Source organism: Neomonachus schauinslandi, chromosome 9, assembly GCF_002201575.2.
Source record: "Neomonachus schauinslandi chromosome 9, ASM220157v2, whole genome shotgun sequence".
NCBI classification, from domain to species: Eukaryota; Metazoa; Chordata; class Mammalia; order Carnivora; family Phocidae; genus Neomonachus; species Neomonachus schauinslandi.
The window spans coordinates 97993601-98006278 of record NC_058411.1 but is presented as its reverse complement, the minus strand read 5'-3'; the positions used below and the strand labels follow the sequence as shown (position 1 = coordinate 98006278).

Below are 12678 nucleotides of genomic sequence, written 5' to 3'. Positions count from 1 at the left end.
CATGATCCCAGAGTCCTGGGATCGAGTCCTGTGTCAGGCTCCCTGCTCTCCCACTCCTCCTGCTTGTGTTCCTGCTCTCGCTATATCTCTCTCTGTCAAATAAATAAATAAAATCTTTAAAAAAAAAAAAGTATGTTCTAAAGAATAAGAGTCATACAAGAAAAAAACAGGCAGATACTGGCACTTTCAATGACTGAAGAAGGTAAAGGCTTACTGAAAACTGGATTAGGGAAAATACCTCTGGGTAGAGAGCACACCCACAATGTGAATTCAACAATGTGAAGACAAGAAAAAAATAATTTAAACCATGTAGATTATGCTTGCAATTCTGCTCAATAATTATATACCCAGAATGAACACAGAAAGATAAAATTTTACTATTCTCTAGTTGGTCTCACTTCCCATGTGCCTCTCATGATATGAACATCTTGCTGTGCTGTCAGATTCTAATGTTTAGAGCTATTTATTTTTCCCACAACATGGACCATAAACACAGCCTACGACTTCATCTGGTGTTTAACAATGAAACATGATTCATTCCAATACTAAAGGAAAAACAGGATATGTTGAACTTTGAGAGACTGTACGTCTTTATTTTATATTTTATGGGCAACTTTAGGGATTTCCAAGGTTATTTTGACTAAATGACATTTTTGTCTTCTTTGGATCTGTATATTCTGACAGCAAAGTGAAAATCCTTGTGGCAAGAAACAAAAATAGTAAGCTATTAGACAATTGAGGATACCGGTCTGGAAAAACCAAGGATTTGTTATCCTCTATGCTAACATCAGCCACTTTATTCAACAAACCCTTTTTGGTTTTTTTACTACTAGTGACTGCTCAAGGTGATAATTAAGAAGATAGTTAAGATGCTACTCTAGCCCAAAGAATTTCATATTTTGGATAAACACAGTAATCCTAACCCTAATGTGAATTCCCATACATGTAAAGCTAGCCTACACACATTTACTTATATACTTTCTGGGCAATCTTTAGAATTTTGGTTTCAGTATATATAGACTGTGAGTTCTTCCTGAAGGGGATAATCAGAAAAAGAGGCAACTGAGGATTAACAAAATGACAGGAGAGAAAAGAAAATATTTTAAATTGAAGCCTGTTCAAGATAAAGGAAAATGACTGAAATTAAGTCCAGGCCTTAGAACTGCCATCCAGAACTGCTATCTGTGAGGAAAACTATTCATTTACAGGGAATAAAATGGGGAAATCCAAGAATCTATCACCTCCATGATGGCAAACAGGGTCAACACAAGTTAGGTTATTCAAATTTTTTCTATCCCAAGCATCTGGGATCAGATCAGAATCTGGAAATGTCACCCACGTAATAGAAATTTTACAGTCGCTTATTAATATTTTAGAAAATACAGTATCGGGGTGCCTGGGTGGCTCAGTCGTTAAACGTCCGCCGTCAGCTCGGGTCATGATCTCAGGGTCCTGGGATCGAGCCCTGCATCCGGCTCCCTGCTTGCCGGGAAGCCTGCTTCTCCCTCTCCCACTCCCCCTGCTTGTGTTCCTGCTCTCGCTGTCTCTCTATCAAATAAATAAATAAAATCTTAAAAAAAAAAAAAAGAAGATACAATATCACTGATAATACATTAGCTACCATTTATGCAGTTATTGTTTTCATTCAACAAATATTTATTGAGAGCCTATTATAATGTGGGCACTGTTGTAGGCACTGGGATTAGCCATGAACAGGATATAGAAAGTCTTTGTTCTCATGAAAATTACATGCAAATGAGAAGAAACAAGGCACAAATAGACAGTCAAGCTAATTTTAGGGAAAAAATTGTGCTATTACGGAAATAAAACAAATAGTAAAAGACAACCATCAACAGGCTCCTAAGAAGCTGAAGACCTGAACCATGAGAAGAACAAGCCACCAGTCAGCCACGCCACACAGTGCTAGAGGAAGAGCCTTTCTAGCAGAGGAAACAGTAAAGAAAGACCGTGTGGCAGGAAGAGGCCTAACATGAACAAACAACAGAAAGGGAGTGAGAGGAAAGGGAGATGGCACACAAAGGGATCAGAAATGGTCAAGGGCCAGATCAGGTATTCCTGTAAGGAACTATGTGCCATGTTTTTATTCCATTTTATCCTCACTAAAAACTATTATCTCCAAGGAACTAAGAATTATAAAAGTTAGGCAACTTGCCTAAGGTCTGACAGATAAACATCTGGATCTTAATTCTTATATAAGTTGCTGGTTTGGGTCTCTCTCATTTTTAAAATAAATGTATAGTTATGTGGGCTTTCATATGTTCACTCACCACTTCAGTTCCCATGACATTATTTTCATATAAGATTATGATGTAATTCGGGTGCCTGGGTGGCTCAGTTGGTTAAGCAACTGCCTTCGGCTCAGGTCATGATCCTGGAGTCCCGGGATCGAGTCCCGCATCGGGCTCCCTGCTCAGCGAGGAGCCTGCTTCTCCCTCTGACCCTCCCCCCTCTCATGTACTCTCTCTCATTCTCGCTCTCTCAAATAAATAAATAAATCTTTAAAAAAAAAAAGATTATGATGTAATTCAACTACAATTTCTTCTATTTACCATGGAGATTTTTGGAATTTAGCCTCCACAGTGGGAGAATGCTAAAGGTCTATTAAAATGGAAATAACTGCTACAAGGTAAGAGAAGGACCAAATACTATGGAAAAACAGAAGGGAGAGCCATTGATTCTAGAGGAGAAACTTCACAGAAGTTTAAGAGCTGGTCCTTAAAAGTAAGATTTCCTCAATTGGAGAATAAGGATAAAAGCACATCAGAGGAATGGCAGACAGGAAGGTGGTTATGAAAATAGATGATCTGTTTATTTTAAACAATCAAAATTCTCTATATTCTCCCAGATGTATATAGGTAAAGTGGTCTGTGTCTGACCTATTCCTCCCCTTTTCATTTTATTATTAAAAAAATTTTTTGGGGGGCGCCTGGGTGGCTCAGATGGTTAAGCGTCTGCCTTCGGCTCAGGTCATGATCCCAGGGTCCTGGGATCGAGTCCCACATCGGGCTCCCGGCTCAGCGGGGAGCCTGCTTCTCCCTCTGACCCTCTCCCCTCTCATGCTGTTTCTCTCTCGCTCGCTCTCTAAAAAATAAATAAAATCTTTAAAAAAAAAATTTTTTTTTAAATTTAAGTATAGTTGACACAATGTAACATTAGTTTCAGGTGTACAACATAGTGATTTAATCTCTCTACATGTTATGCTCACCACAAGTGAAGCTACCATCTGCCACCATACAATGCTATTACAATATCATGGACTACGTTCCCTATGCTGTACCTTTTATTCCTGTAACTCATTCATTCCATAACTGGAAGCCTGTATCTCCCACTCCCCTTCACCCATTTTGTCCCTCCCCCCACCCGGCAACCACCAATTTATAGGTTTGATTCTGCTTTTTGTTTATATGTTTCTTTTGGTTTTTAGATTCCACGTATAAGTGAGATCATACGGTATCTGTCTTTCATGACTTATTTCAATTAGCATAATATCCTCTACATCCATCCATGTTGTTGCAAGTGGCAGGCTCTCATTCTTTTTTACAGCTGCATAATATTCCATAAAATGGCCAGTTTTATCTCATACTACTTAGAGTTCTTTAAAGAAATGTGATTTCACAGAAAATACAATCAAATCCATGATAACAGTCATTCTGTAGATGTAATACAAATATTACATGACATGATTTTCTTCACCTAATGACTACTTTGTATTAAAAAAACAGAGTTGTCAAAGCAGACTTAGACTTTGTAAAGTAAACCTACTTACAAACCTATTTATATGTGTATTTTTTCACATATTTAAACATGACTTTGGGGCACCCGCGTAGCTCAGTCAGTTAAGCACCCAACTCTTGATTTCAGTTCAAGTCATGATCAAGGTCCTGAGATCAAGCCCTGTATCAGGCTCCACACTAGGCATGGAGCCTGCTTAGGATTCTCTCTCCCTTTCTTCTGCCCTCCCCACTCCCCCACAGAGGCACTCACTTGCGAGCACTCTCTCTCTCTTAAAAAAAAAAAGAGAATATTTTAAAATAAACAAACAAACATGATTTTACCACTAAAAGTTGGAAAGAGAGCCCATTTTTGTATCAATAATGTAACTTGCTCCTGGTATTTATGAAAAGCAAAAGTTCATATTTTGTTTAAGCATGGTAAATTACACAAATAACTTTATCTCAAATTTCCCTGCAATTCCCACTAAATGAAAAAAACTTTCAATTCTCTCTCTCTCTCTCACACACACACACAGAGGATCTAATAGCAACAAAGATATAGCAACAGAATCTTACCATCTGACTGACAGCAACTCCAAAAGAAACCAGGAAAAAAAAAAATGACTAAGAAGTCATGAAGCTAATACAAGAATATTTCTTAAAACTGAAGGACCTAAGCCCTTGCTACCTGTGTCCTCAGAGATCACCATTCTGCTCATCCACTCCCCTCCAGTCACAACAGCTTCTTGGCTTTTCCTTGAGCAGGCCAAGTATGCTATTACTATTTAATCTGCCCAGAATGCTTGTCCCCCAGATAGCCACAAGGCTCTCTCACTTGCTTCCTTTCTGTCTGTGCTCAAATGTTTCTTGTCCTGGAGACCATCCCTAATCACCTTATATTTAAAGAGCTAACCCCACGCCCTATCTTCTCTTTCCAGCTCAGTTATTTCCATAATCACCATTTGTAAAATTTAAAATTTCCCAATAGAGCCTAGTCTGTTTTCATCATTACCATGTGCCCCAAAGCTGAGAACTCATAGTTAGTATTCAATAAATATATGCTGAATTATTAAAGTAATCTAAAATTGACACAACTATATCAGGAGAAAGGGTGAAAAAAGAAGTGTGGACTCCTTTTCCATAAGAGGTCAAAAGATAATGCAAAAGATAACCATACAGCAATCCTCAAACTTTTTGATTTGTGAGCCCCTTATCCTCTTAAAACTAAGTGAGAACCCCCAAAAGCTTTAAATATGTAGGTTATATTAATACAAGAAAATAAAACTGATAAATGCTTAAAGATTTTTTAAAAACAGCAATAGTAAACCCATTACATGCTAATATTAAGTAACATTTATGAATATATTTTTTCAAAAAAGTTAATAAAAATGACACTATTACACATTTTTGCTAATCTCTTTAATGTCTGTCTTAACAGAAGAAACGTGGATTTACTGAAGCTAATAAGAAATCCAGCTTCACACAAATATGTAGTTAAAAAAGAGAAGTGTCTTTAATAACTTAATCAGATAGTGCATGTGTTATTTTTTGATATTAACCCAAACTTAATAAAGGTAATTTTGTAAAGATTACTTGCAATGTTGAATCTGATACCTTATCTATGAAACTTCATACCATTTCATTAAGAATCTATTGATCTATCTTACCCTTAAGTAGATCTTTCACACACAGCATGATTTTGTAATATCATGCACTGGTCATATGAAAAAAGTTGGTCCACGAAGTTATGCGTCTCTTCCAAACACTGACACATTTAATTATACAATAGCCAAAAAAAAAAAAAAAAAAAAAAATCACATTTGTTAATATCCCCATCAATTTCATCAAAAAGGTCCTGAGAAGCTGCCAAGCTCATAGTGGCAGATGTTTTCCAAAATTCTAATTTTTGCTTGAAAGCCTTAATTTTATCTTGGCAATAATTTCTATCAGTTGTTTTCCCTAAAGTGACAGGCTCACTTCATTTATTTTTGAGAAAATACATACAAATAACTATAGCTTGTCATTCTTTCAAGTAAAAAAATGGTTCCATTAAAAAAATAAAAAGCAACTAAGTTTGTTAGTTCAGCCTGCAACTCAATCACACAAGTATTTTTCTTCAAGACAAGAATAATTTGGGATGGGGCAGAAGTGCCTTATAACATTCTTCTCATTTTATCACATGGAATATTAAAAAGACATGTACTCAAGATCAAGATTAGTAAAATTAACAGATTTTACCGCTTTGTAAAGGACATTCTTAAATGAAACTCGTTTTGTAAATGTGTAGTAATGAAAAATATGATGACTGTTAGTACAGTTTTAGCCACTGTCTTAATATGGATTGCAGGGCCAGCAATTTTGCCCATCACTGTGTTTGCTATCAATGCAAATATCAACATAGTTAAGTAGTGAAGAACTTAGTATTACTATCAAACAGTTTCAACCCAGCTGACCTTCTGAAGACCCCCTCAAGAGTCCAGAGACCACACTCTGAGAACTGCTGCTCTGGATACATGTAAAATACTAAGAGAAGATATATCTCCAGGGAAAAGAACTGGGCAATAGGAAGACAGGGATGGCAAGAAAACTTATTTTTTCCCTGTACACCCTTCATACCTTGTGAATTTGGTTCCATTTGTATTGCTTTTATCTTTAAAAATTAAATATTAAAAAAAACCTGACATCAAAAGTAGCTAAGCAGACACATAAGCATACTATTTAGAAATATGAAAGTAAATACCAGGAAAAAAAAAATTTAAGAGCTGAAAGTGTTTCCACTTAGGAACTGGAAATAGGGGATTAGGAGGAATAGCACAGACTGTTGTTTTTCATTATAAGCCTTTGTGGAACTGATTTTAAAAACCATGTACATATTAATTGTTTCAAAAATTAACTGGTTAAATACCATTCAAAATATTGTCTGGGACCTTGGTGGCTGCTCTTGGTTGGGACCATCCTGCACCTAAGGCAGGAAGATGGTGGCATCAAGGAAGACTAAAGTCTCTGGAGTCGATCAACTCTAGACTCCAACTCATTACGAAAAGTGTAAAGTACATGCTGGAGTACAAGCAGACTCTGAAAATGATCAGATATAGCAAAACAAAACTGGTTATTCTCGCCAACTGCCCAGCCCTGAGGGAATCTAAAATAGAATACTATGCCATGTTGGCCAAAACTGGTGTGCATCACTACAGTGTCAATAATACTGAACTGGGTACAGCATGAGGAAAATACTACAGAGAATGCACACTGGCTATCATTGATCCAGGGTGACTGAAATCATTAGAAGCATGCCAGAATAGACTGGTAAAAAGCAAATCACACAAAACCTGCCAGAGCTTGTTTAAAAAAAAAAACAAAACCAAAAATATTGTATGGAAAAATACTTACAAGTGAGGTTTAAAAGATAAATAAATAAAGCAAATACCCATGCTGCACTGGGTGAGAGAATGGCTGTGAAACATACTAAGTTGTAAAAGTAACTTTCTAGAATAATGTGCTTGTCAGTTTCTACTCATATACGAAATATTATTCTATGTCATAATAAAAAATTTCATTTAGGGCGCCTGGGTGGCTCAGTCGGTTAAGCGACTGCCTCGGCTCAGGTCGTGATCCTGGAGTCCCGGGATCGAGTCCCGCATCGGGCTCCCTGCTCGGCGGGGAGTCTGCTTCTCCCTCTGACCCTCCCGACCCTCCCCCCTCTCATGCTCTTTCTCTCTCAGTCTCTCTCTCTCAAATAAATAAATAAAATATTTTTTAAAAATTAAAAAAAAAATTTCATTTAAAAAGTTAGTTTTTTTAAAAAGCAACAATTTCCTCCAGACCAAAAAGTCTGATGACTCGGTTAAAAACAATTAAGTATGTAAACCTTACATCATTTTTAACAGTTAAGTGGTTAAACCTTCTACATACACAATGTAACACAAAGTAAAATAACATTTTATTTTTTTCTATTTCATTTGATCATAATTAAGATCAAATCAGAACTTATTTGGAAAAAATAGAATAAAATAGTTGTTTTATGGTTAATAAACAAATTGCTACATTTTATGTAGTTACTTCACAAATAAAATCTCCACAGAAATACAAACCCACTATCAAAATCTAATTTAAGTTTCTCAGATGTCCTGATCCAGGAAATAAGAGATTATTTCTATATATAAACAGATAACTCAAAAGCAAATTGGACTGCCCACCAAAAGGAACCAGGCCTCCTTAGAGAATAGCTGATTCCAAGACTGAAATAGGAAAGATATAAGATGAGTGGGAACATCTTGCTGTGCCAGAAAGGAAATAGTCATAAAAAATTATGTATGTCAAAAAGACACAGGAGCCATGGTGGAAAGGCTCCCACCGGACAAATGTGGGGCAATTTGAGCATTAAAATTAATAAAGGCGGAAACGGATTATAATCCATTGAATAAAACAGGAAGTACATAAGTCCATATTGCTAATAGATAAAAGAATGCTTCTTCCATACAAAAGAAGGCCTACTTATAAGATAAGAGGAGATGGAAGAGTTTGAAAATAAGCATTCTGCAATCATCAACGATCAATACAGGCAAGAATCATCAATGGATGCTTATATAAACATAATATCATTATCATCCCTGACAAAATTAACAATAATTCCTTGATATCATCTACTATCCATTCACATTCAGATTTCCCCCAAAGTGTTTCAAAAATGACTTTCTACAATTGATTTGAGTGAGGATTTAAACAAGGTCAACACATTGTATTTGGTTGCTATATATAAAATATTTTTAACCTTTCTTTTTACATTGTCTATCAGCAATTATGAAAAAGCCTAACATACAAACCAGTTTACACTTGTAAATTCTCCAGAATCAAACACAACCGAATGCATTTGCTGTTCCCTTTGTTTGCAAGATTCCTCCAGATTACCAGTATGGCTGATTCTTTCTAGTCACTGATCACAAATCAAATTATCACCTCTAAAAAGAAGTTAGGCCCTCCCTAACCATTTAATCCACAGTAGAGCTTGACTTCATTCATCATAACATGGTCCTATTTTCTTCATGGCACTCAGCACTACCTCAAACTACTATTTATTATGTTTTCCCCAGGAGAATGTCCACTCCCTGAAGGCAGAGTGCCTTCCTCACTGAAGACCAAGAACAATGCTGAGAATATGAGACATTCAGTAAATACATACCAAGTAACTAAATAATAATGCAGTACTTCCACTTAAAATGTAAGCTCAACTTAGTATGTTTTTAAACATCTGTAGCCCACTCCACATGTAATGGTATGAACTGAATACCTGTAGAAACCTGGGCCAGTTGTTACCAAGAATCAGTGGGATGCAGGAAAGAAAGAACAGAGGTGTAAGGCGTTTAAATGCAATTCTGGACTTTAACTGGCCAACGATTACAGGTTTCTGGAAGAAAAATTATTCAGGATGATTTAAAAAGCATTACCAGAAGTAAAACCAAGTTTCTTCTTTTAGTATGAGAGCTATTAAATCCTATATAATATCTATAATGGGACAGAAGCATTATCTAGAACAACAAACATGGCTTTATCATAGTTCCCCCTCCCCTAATATAAACAGGAAGGAATTTATACTCAGTATAGCACTTCTTTCTGGGAATTGGATCATGATGAACACACCAATAAGTACCAAAAGCTCCTAACCAAAAATACAAGCCACTGAATTTGGGATCTAGAGAAAACTAGAAAACCATCCTACATTTCTCATTTAACAATTGAGAGAGATCTGAAGCTAAGAATGGTTATCAATAAAGTCACAAATCTAATGAATAGCAAGTAAAGCTAGATCTAAAATTCAGAACTCCAAACTAGAGACTCTTCCATAGGATGTCACCCATAGAATGTTAATGTCAAGCTATTAACATACTTTAATCACTATCATTTTTCATACTGTCACTTCTTTTCTTCCTATTGAAGTCCTAGCTCAGAGGGGGAAATTGTTATTATTTTGGCAAAATAATGTCTTAAAAAATCTAATTAGTTTGATTCAATCAATTTTTAATCCTACTTTAAATTTTATAATGAAAACAACTATTTAGGAGTATCTGCTGACCATTCCTTTGCTCTAAACATGTAAATTTTTATTCTCTTATTTTAAACATCAGTATAGCTATTTCTCAATTATCTGTAGAAATAAAGTACTGAAATGAAATTTGTCAAGGTGTAACCTCCACTGTAATACACTTTTCACCAAAATAATTTTCATGACATCTTTCTTCAAAAACCAACTCCAGTGAAAGAACATGCTAGTGACCAACAGACACCAAAAGGAAAAAAGTAACAGAAAGAGCCACACATATAAGATGCAGCACCCCTGTAAACAAGGAGAGCCTCTATTCTTCCCAGTTTTTCCTACAATATTGTTCAGACCAATTCACAAAAACCCTCACCAGTTTTTAGAATACTACTCTGAATCTTAGATGGCAAACAAATGAGCAGGAGAAAGATGTCATTTGTCCAAGGTTAAATGACAAGAGGTGGACAAAAGTAAAATAATTCAAGGCGTAAAAAAAAAAAATTAAAAATTCTTTTCAGAGTAAGAGGGCTTCTTTCTCATCCTGTTTTGTCTCACAAAGGCAACCAAAGACTACTGTTTAGTGTGAAAAGCAACATAGTTTATATTGACATCAAAATTTTTACTAAAAAACATACAGTAGTAACAAACTATCAAAATGTAGATCTTCACCATAATAAAACTAGTGTTACAGAACTTCTGTGTAATATCGAAATCACATCCTAACATTTGAAAGCAATGAAACACACACACACACACACACAAATGGGAAAGGAAATGGAACCGTAGCTTATCTCTTCCCCAGGCTGTTCTTTTTGGTTGAAGGGGTCCCTAAAACAAGAAAATTAAACATAAAAATAACCGGTGAAATAAAGTTTGGATTAAGGCAGGTTCAAAAGCTAAAAGAACTATAAAATGAAGTCTATGACAGTTGGCATCTTACCACTCCAGAGAGTTCTAAATTCATACTCCACATAAATCAAGAAACAGGAAAGCACACAATACAATGGAGTCGCCTCACACTACAAACATGAACAAATTAAATGAATACCCTATACTTCCTGGTATTTTTTAAGCACTAAAATTTAGATTTGCGTTAAGAAGTATCTGTAAAGATCTCTTATAACCTATTTAAAAACTATCGTGACAAACCTCTATTTCTACAGTACAGGACATATCCACTACAGCCTTGCCACTGACTCTGACAAATTATCTAAGGACAAAATTAAAATATCGAGCTTCTTTTTTAATGACCAACAAACCAACTCTACACAAAAATCTGACGCGTCTGTATTTCTGCTGTTCCGCGGACGTTTCCTTGATCACAGAAGAAGGCAACTCCCTAACCGTCAGGGCTGACTTAGCGCCCTCCAACACCCCGGGCGCGGGTTACCTTCATCACTCCATTGTCAAATCGCACTCCCACGCCTCAGTCCTCAGCCCCCTTCTTAGACTCCAGGGAGAGTCCAAAGAGGGAAAGAAATCCCCTCACCCACACTCCCTTACTGTGGGGTGTGGGTGTGTCTGTAGACGAATGCTTTGCTCAAACACAATTAATTCTACTGCGGAGACCCAGACCCTAAGTCACTATGGAGCCAGCAATAACCGGCCGGTCGCCGACCCCAGCCTTCCGCGGCCGCAGCCCTTCCTCTTTCTCCCCTCCAGGCCGGCCCCTCCCCCGTTGCGCGCACGCGCGGCTTCCAATCGATCCCCTCCCCCCTAGTCCCCTCACCTTAATCATTAGCTTCCCTCTTCCCAGGGTCCGGGAATCACTGGCCCAGGAAGGAAGACAGGAGATGGAAGAGGGGAAGAGGATGCGTCGAGAGCCAGTGATCTGCGCCTCAGATCTTGGCCTAATAGGCCCCTATAGTCAAGAGCTGCGTCTGTCACCGCCACTAAACCGTACGAGCGGCAGCGCCTGGTTCGGCCCAGTTCACCTGGCTTGGGTTCAGAATGCCTGATTTGACCCCACAAGAACTCTTTCCCCGAGGCTGCGAGCGTTTCTGTGCTGCGGAGACCCAACACCTCCCACCGTCGCCGCCACTGCTGCTGTTCTCCTGCCGCCGCTGCTGCTGCCGCCGCCTAACCAATCCCTCCTCTACCGAGCGAGCACGACACTCAAGGTCTTTACGACAGTTCGGAAAGTGAGAGCGCAGTAGCATTCACGCCTCCATTAATATCTGTTTCTGCGCCTGCTCAGATTCTTGTTTCTCAATGTCCCGCCCCCTCTTCGCCAGCCCTCCCCCTTTGTACTTGCTTTATCAAGTCTATTAGCGAAGCCGAACGATTTCATAAAGCTCATTATTTTGTTTTCCTTCGTGATTGTGTTCTACATTTAAGCAAAATACTATTTCTTGGCTAATTTTTTCGTAACTTAAAAAGTACAGCTAACCACAGAATCATTGATTATACTTACGGTACAATTAAACAAAAACATCACGGTTTACTGTCTTTCACAAGAAAAATGATACCCAATCATACTCGCTAATGACATAAAGATCATAGCACCCCTCTCTTGAATTTGCTTCCAGAATCACATCAAAAGTGGTAATAGATATCCTGGGAAATGACTAGACAATTACATACGCCTTCTTAATTATTTTATGAAAATCAGTAGATAGCAAATGCTTCATTATGTGCATTAGGAGGATGTAGGCAAGGAGAATGTAGACTTTGGAATCAGTAAGACAGACTTCCTTTCAAATCCCGATGATGCCAATTAACAGCAGTCTGATTTATTAAACCTTTATAAATATTTCCAAAAATGTCAATTACACTTCCATTTAAAAAAGAAATAAAAGTGTATCTTAAACCAAAAAAAAATATTTTCCTTCTCTATAAATTGAAATAACATTATTTACCTCAAAGGGTTCTTGTGAGATTAGACAGTTTATAAAATGCTTTGAACATTAT

At 37.3% G+C, this 12678-nt stretch overlaps 1 protein-coding gene and 1 pseudogene across 4 annotated transcripts in view; one reads left to right on the top strand and one right to left on the bottom strand.

Annotated features, from left to right (window-relative positions):
- RNF111 (ring finger protein 111) overlaps nucleotides 1–12006 on the bottom strand; it is an 86113-nt gene extending 74107 nt beyond the window's left edge. Inside the window, exon 1 of one of the 4 annotated variants that reach the window (XM_044917813.1) lies at nucleotides 11543–12006. The gene's annotated coding sequence lies outside the window, so the exon portion shown is untranslated. Of the gene's footprint in view, nucleotides 1–11497 lie in introns of all 4 variants that reach the window. The other 3 variants (XM_044917812.1, XM_021693857.2, XM_021693854.2) reach the window with 3 other exon arrangements.
- Nucleotides 6710–7081, top strand: LOC110583756 (annotated as a pseudogene).
- Nucleotides 12007–12678: the final 672 nt, after the last annotated feature.